Below are 7,364 nucleotides of genomic sequence, written 5' to 3' on the forward strand. Positions count from 1 at the left end.
CGTCCCTCAGGAGAGCGCTAGCCCTGCAACTCCGCGGAGTTGACTCCGGGAGCTCTTCATTAGGCCACTTCCGAGCCTTGGGGAGCGACGGTCTTTGTGTCTTGGGCTCGAGACATAGTTTGCTCCCTCTATTTCTGAGCCAGAAATAGTTTTTGGCCATGGTTTAATAATAACAATGATGGTAATCATAATAATAATGAATTAGAACAGATTAACTTTATCAGAAGCTGTAATTGGCTTCAATCCTGTGTTGAATTCAGCTTCAATTTAACAGCTACTTCTAAGCCACTAAAGATGTTGAGATGATTAGCTTTTGGGGGTTGGAGGGAGGGCTGGTGAATGAATGACTTAATACATGATGAGGACTAGCATTTGCGACGCGTTTCTCTGCGATACGTGGTCACTTGTTTCCATCCTCACTGCAGCCTGGCGGAGGCAGCCTGGCAGGGTTTGCTGGGGGCGAGGACACGGCGGCCTCGGGGCGCAGCGGGAGCACCATAGGTTTCTGGACATCAGCTCACGTTTGAGTCTTAGCTCTGCCCCTTGATAGCTGTGATTTTGCGCAAGTTACTTCCCTAGGGAGGGCCACTATCTCCTCTTTAATGGGGATGACAATGATTTATGATCAGGCTGGTATGAGACAGCGCCCAGCATGTGACAAGCACGCAGTGAATGATATTGTTATTACTAGGGGCTTGTCCCAGGTCACATAACAGTAAGCGGCAGGACTGGGATTGGAATCTGAGTCTTTGTATTCCAAATTTATTAGCTAACATACCTCATCAGAATTCTTTAATCTCGATTTTCCCCCTCACCTCTTATTTTCCTTAATCTTCGTTTGTTCATCAAACATTTACGGACTGCTGCTACACTGGCCAAGTCCTGTGGGATAAAGAAGTGATGTAAACACAGGCCTGTTCTCAGAAAGGTTGGTGTCTAGCGAGAGACAGGGAAATAAACACCCCAATGCATGGTAATCTCGCAGGATCTGTGATGGAGGCCTGTCTGGGGTAGTGTGGATACAGGGGGCGTATGGAGACTGAGGTCATGACTTGCAGCTGTTGGTGCAGGCACAAAGTGGGTGAAGCTGGAACTGGGTTTTGAGGGCTGAGTTGGAAGGAACGAGGAGTCATGCTGGTAGACTGGGTGGGGGGCTTCCCTGGCAGCAGTGTTGACGTGGGGTAGGTGTGTGGCTGGTGTAGAGTACAGGTGCATGCAGAGAGCAAGGGGCATGAACGGTGTGAGGGACGGGGGAGACCAGTCCATGAAGGGTCTCCTAAGTCCTGCTGGAAGGCCTTGGCCTGCTGCATTTGTGCTTGGCTCTGTAAGGAATGGGGAACCGTTGAGTGGATTTTAATAGAGCAGTGCCAGGGTCAGATGAAAGTTTTAGGTTTTATTTATTTATTTATTTAAAGATTTTATTTATTTATTTGAAAGAAAGAGAGAGAGCGAGCACAAGCAGGGGGAGGGGCAGAGGGAGAGGGAGAAGCAGAGTCCCTGCTGAGCAGGGACCCCAATGCAGGACTCAGTCCCGCGACCCTGGGATCATGACCTGAGCCGAAGGCAGACACCTAACTGGCTGAGCCAACCCAGGCGCCCCGAAAGTTTCAGGTTTTAAAAAGGAGCAAGGTGGTAGATGAATCAGGGTGGGGAGACAAGGCCAGGGAAATGAGCAAGGGGCCAGATTCCAAAGGGCCAGGATATATTGGACCTTGCAGCTGGGGCTCTCAATCTCTGCCCTGTGGACCCTCCTCGGGAGAGTCAAGGCAATGAGAATGAGAAGGGGACTTTGAATCCAGGGCTAGGAGTGAAGGAGGTCATACATGGGAGAGTTCTCAGGAATTATAAAATCCGGAGGTGGGGGGCTAAAATAGGCTGCAGGAGTGGAGCGTGAAAGGTGGTATAACCGAGGAGAAGAAGGGACTTTGAGGCTGATGCCAAATGGTTCGTTAACAGAGACTGAACTCACCAGGATGATGGCGGGCTTGACACGGAAGTGCAAGATGGAAGTCAGGTGTCACTAGTCTAATGAGCTTGCGGTCAGTAGGCAGCAATGACAGGAGAGGCGGAGCAGGGGTTTCGCAAGATGGAAAAGACGAACGGTGGCAGAGGTGTCCGCTGCCCACCACCTTCCATGGCAGAGAGTTGTTGTAAGTCAGAAGAGGAAAGAAATCCCCAAGCCTGGCTCTGGACCCTGAGAGGATCAGTTAGGATGTGGGCGAATGAGCGGCCTCCCCTTGAGAACTTCCCTGTAAGAAGCTGGAGGTGAAGGCACACGCCCAGGGTTTAGTTGTGGCAGGAAGTGGATGGTGGGATGGGGAAGACGTGGAGGCCATGGGGAAATCTGCCTATAAAAAACTGGGGATTCCACAGGGCCTCCCCAAGAAAAGCTGAAGGGAAGCCAGTAGTCAGAGCAGGAAAAGGAAGGTGTGCCTCTGGTTTTTTTTGCCATGGTTCTTGGCATACTTGACAGACGTCACCTTCCTTTGTGAAACGTTCCTTTTGTGGTCTTCCCACTGCCCCTCTCTCCTGGCTCGTCTATCTGTCTCTCAGGCCAAGTCTCATTTATTCACACTCACTAAACATTTATTGGAAAATTTCCTTATACTTACTGACCCTTCTTTACTCCTCTCATTAAAAACAGGGGACCTTTAACTCTTTCCACTTCTCACCCCACCGACTATCTCGTGGGTACTGCAAATGTGCTCACGGCTCAGTCCCCACCTGTACATGTGACTCCTGCATCCCGCCCACATCCCTCTCCGGGCTCCAGATTGCCCCTCACGCTTCCTCACCGGCCTCTCCACCTGAACGTCAGGTGCCCCAGCACCCTCCAGAGTGGCAGGCTCCCACCCTGCACATTGAGGCTGCTTCTCCTCAGGTGCCCCCTCTCTTCACGTGTAGCACCCCGCTCATCACCCTAAAGCATGGGGAAGATACGAGTTCCCGAGAGGTCAGGGGTTTTATCTCCTGTTCACTGCTACATTCACAGTACCTAGAACAACAGCGCTTGGCCCATGATGTGCTCGATGAATACTTGTTGAATGAATAAGTGATCAGATTCTTGGTGTCCCTCCCCATCACTGCTCACATCCGAAGAGATACAAGTTCTCTCGGCTCTGCCCTGAACCCACACGCCCTTCTCCAGCAGACCGCAGACTGCGGGGTCTTCCTCCTGCAGCGCCCCCCTTCCCGGACCCCCTGCCGGCAGCTCTGCTGTAGCTTACGCTCCGCCCGCAGACGGAGTTGGAAAGATAACGGTTGGTTCTCAAAGTGGCAGAGCACGTGGAAGTGAGTACTTCACTCTCCGCAGAACACCGCGAGTACCGCTCTCCTTTAGAACATCAGGCAACATTGGATCCCTTTTGTTAGACTTTATTGGCACTTCCCACAGAGGGCTCCACAGAAGAGAAGCTCTTGGAGGTGCTCTGGAAGAGAAGTTTCCACGATTCAGTGTTGCCTAGAAAAAGGAAATACCTGATCCTTGTCTTGAGGAATCACACTGCACACGACAGTATTAAAGGATTTAAGAATTCCTCGAGTAAAATGAAAAATGAAAAAGTTTAACTCAGTATTTCCCCCTCCAGAATTTTTTAAAAAGCAAAAACTCTTTTTTCTAGGTAATTCCAATGAACACTCAGTGGAATTAACCTGTGAAAAATTATTTAGAAAATGAGGAACCGCACTACTATATATTAAAGCAGTCTTGCCTTTACCAAAAATACATGAGACATTTTTAGACATCACATTGGGGTAGGATAACAGGAACAGATATAAGTCCAATTATCAGGTTTAATGTGGAACTGAGGCTGGCAGGATGCATAATGTTACTGACTTTGGATGACAACTGGCTACGTTAGCTTCCTCTAGTGACTGCGGGCTGAGAGGTACATCGTGCCCAAAGTTTAAGGAAATGCTCTGGGAGAAGAATTCAAATTTAAAAAAAAATTGGAACCCATTAACTTAATCTTCTGGAAACAGGAAATAGAGCAGCATTATTTGATGTGATGGACTTCTCCATCTGACTGATAAATAGTACACATCACCAGGTGCACAGTGAGCGAGTGACCTGAATTACAGACTGACCAGGAACACATACCGTGACCCTGACCTTTGGTTGCTCCCCAGTTCTGGAGGACTCAGACAGGCTCTAATCTGTCACGGCCGATCTGTGACCAGATCTTGGTGGATGCTGCCCCCCATCTTTCCTGGTTCGGCCACCTTGTCTCATTCCCTGGGACACCGCTCTTAGCCCCGTGCTGACAGTCAGTGTGGCAAATGGAATTCTCCCGTTATCTAACATTAATGGGTTAATAGTCTCAGGGTCTGAAGTGAGATCTTGTCATATCCACATTCCACAGGTCCGCAGTTTAACCCTATGCTCGATTTACGCTAAAATTGGTGCTTTTTTTTGCCAGGTTGTGATGAAGATATTTTGGAAGGGCCATTCTGAACTTCTCAAATTGCATAACTTATGCCAGCGATTCTAAATCTGGTGGCTCTAGGCCCTTGGGTCCAAAGGACGGAAGTTTGAGGGTCTAAGAATTATTTCAAATTTCAAATGATAAGTCTTATGTTCGTGGATTAAGAAGCTACAGCTGGGTCTTCCATCAAGACCAGCACTCAGTTCACACTGGTGGTATCCTCAGTGCTGCAAAGGGATAGCAGCGATAGATAAGCTAGAACAAGAAACACAGGATACCGACGGGCTCGAACACTGAATAGGCGTCTCTGTGGACCTCAGGAAGCAGAAAGGCAGTGAGGTGAGCAAAAGCTGAAGGCACGTGCCTACTCGTCCCTGAGTCTGTCAGAAAGTACAGACATCACCAGTTGCAGCCGGGAGCAAGTTAGTTCATTATCCATTGGATAGTAGAATTGAGGGGCCCCATGTAAGATGAAAGGCCAGCAAGAAGCTGCTGCCGGAGGCCAGGCTCTGGGGAAGGACATCTTAGATCAAGAAAAATCTTGAAGAAAAAAGCCTAGAATGCATTGCCTGGAGTGGTGGGCCCGCACCCTTGAGCCTGAGGGGCAACGGTTCAAACACAGACTCAGCCTTGTGGCCAGAAATGGACTGAGCCACCCACCACCCTTGTGACTGGATCTTTTCTACCCCCAACCTCCTTCTGGAGCAGGGACTCTGCCCACCAATGTTAGACAAGAACTTCTGTATTGAGGTTGGCCCAGCGGGAGCACTGATGAGAAGCCGCCATTAAACTACCGAATAGCGTGAGCTCACAGAGGAGAGAGAGAAAGGGAGAGAAATATGCATACCAGTCCAAAGCTCTTACAGTGAACCTAAAATCCAAAATTCAAACCAACTGAAGAAACCTCAAGCCAATGAAGATTACTTACCATACCTGTCAGAATAGAAAATTTATTCCTGATGAAATGCCTTTAAGAATTTGAAAAAAAGGATTTGAAAAATAGGTTTAAAAATCTGAATAATGAAGGAGATAATGTTCATTAAAATTAAAAAAAATGAATCAAAGCCAGTAAAATGAAACAAGAACAGATGCTCACAATACAAATTAAGGAAAAATATTAGAAATAAAAAGTATACTCACTGACGTAAAACTCAATGGGTGTGATAATGTCTAACCTGGATACATCTGAAGAGAAATGCGATGAATCAGAAACAGCATGAGGATCGTATTCAGGATCTAGGACAGAGGGGAGAAAAGACATAAACATTTAAAAAAATATATGTGTGATTAAAAGACATAGAGGATAGTTTACGATGATTCCGCAAACATTTCCTAGGGATCCTAAGAGAAAATAAAAATTATAGTAGAGAAACAATCACCAAAGAGAAAATAGCTAAGACTTGCTCAGCATCAAAGAAAGACAGCAGCCTCAGGAGCTAACTTAGCTTCGGAGGACTTAAAAATAATTCCATTTGAGTCCACACCGAGACACGTCCCACGAGACTGTGGAACATAAAGGATAAGAAGACCATCGTGGATGTTACTAGAGAGAAAAGATAGAGTGCGAGATAAACAACAATCGATTGACAGCAGATTCCTCCTCAGAAACAAATAGAATAGAGAAGACAATAATGTATTTAAAGTCCTGAAATGCCACATTTTTATTGTACACCTAGGCAAATTTTCTCTCAAGAGAAAAGGCAAAACAAGGGCATTTCTAGATATCAAAAAATGAAGACAGTTTGCCAAGCACATATCTCTACTAGCACAAAGCAGATGAACAAGCAAACAAAAATCTTAAGAGGGACTCTTGGAGTAAAGTAGGAGAGGAGGCCAAGAAGGAAGCCATGGAATGGGCGAGACAACAGGGAACATGGAAACTAGTGAGCCGTAGAGGGAAGCATGATACACTAATCACTATAGACAACAATATGGCAGAGACAAAGTAAATTCGAGCACGTGATTTTTTTTTAAGAAACGCGCACTATTGAGTCATTTTATATTTTATTATAATACTTATAAATTATGGATGTTAAATAGTTTGTTGGTTCTATTTTATCTTTGTTGGCTTTGTAGTTTTCTTTTTCCTTTCTGTTCTTTTTTTTTTCTTAACATAGCTACTCTAAGGTATCTGGTATAAATCTTTAACGTATCAAAGTCTGTCTTCAAATAATATTATATCACCCAGGTATAGTATAAAAATAACTTCTCTAAGAATAATTCTCCACTCCCCCTCTCCTGTTCTTTGAGCTATTGTTACTCCTGCATATGTTATAAAGCCTCTAGCTCATTGCTAACACTTTGGTTTTAAACAGTCAATTATCTGTTAAAGAGAATTTTTAAAGTAAGAAAAAAAAGAATCTCTTGTATTTGCCCTCTGTATTAGTTTCCTGTGGCAGCCATAACAAATTCTCACGAACTTGGTGGCTTAAAAGAAAAGAAATGTATTCTTTCACCGTTCTGGAGGTCGGAAGCCTGAAATCAAGGTCTTGGCAGGGCCAGGATCCCTCCGGGGTTCTGGGGGAGAATCCACTCACGGGTTCACGGGCTGGCTCTCTTTAGCTTCTGGCGCCTTCCAGCAATCCTTGGCGTTCCTTGGCTTGTGGCCCGATCTGTTCAACGTCTGCTTCTTTCCATCACGTCACTTTCTTTGTATGTGTCTCCTCATTTCCTTTTGCCTCAGTTCTACAAGGGACTTAGGCTCACCCAGATTATTTAAGATGCTCTCATCCTGAAATCCTTGACGTAATTACAACCTTTTTCCAAATAAGGAAGCATTCACAGGTTCTGGGAATTAGGATGTGGACATATCTTTCTGGAGACCACCATTCAACCCACCAATGTTAGGAAGATGCGAAATGGGAACTATCACAAATTGCTGGTGAGAACAATTTGGCAATATTTAGTGTGTGTGTGTGTGTGTATATATATATATATATA

The 7,364-nt window shown here is 45.8% G+C and overlaps 1 long non-coding RNA gene across 1 annotated transcript in view; it reads right to left on the minus strand.

Moving 5' to 3' along the window:
- Positions 1-1,583: 1,583 nt before the first annotated feature.
- Positions 1,584-7,364, minus strand: part of LOC103678921 — a 7,213-nt gene continuing 1,432 nt past the window's right edge. The window contains exons 2-3 of the long non-coding RNA XR_572773.2: positions 5,565-5,660; positions 1,584-3,428 (exon numbers count right to left, since the gene is read on the minus strand). This is a non-coding gene — a long non-coding RNA (uncharacterized LOC103678921). The remainder of the gene's footprint in view (positions 3,429-5,564; positions 5,661-7,364) is intronic.

This window comes from Ursus maritimus, unplaced genomic scaffold, assembly GCF_017311325.1.
Source record: "Ursus maritimus isolate PB19 unplaced genomic scaffold, ASM1731132v1 scaffold_20, whole genome shotgun sequence".
In the NCBI taxonomy this organism is placed as follows: Eukaryota; Metazoa; Chordata; class Mammalia; order Carnivora; family Ursidae; genus Ursus; species Ursus maritimus.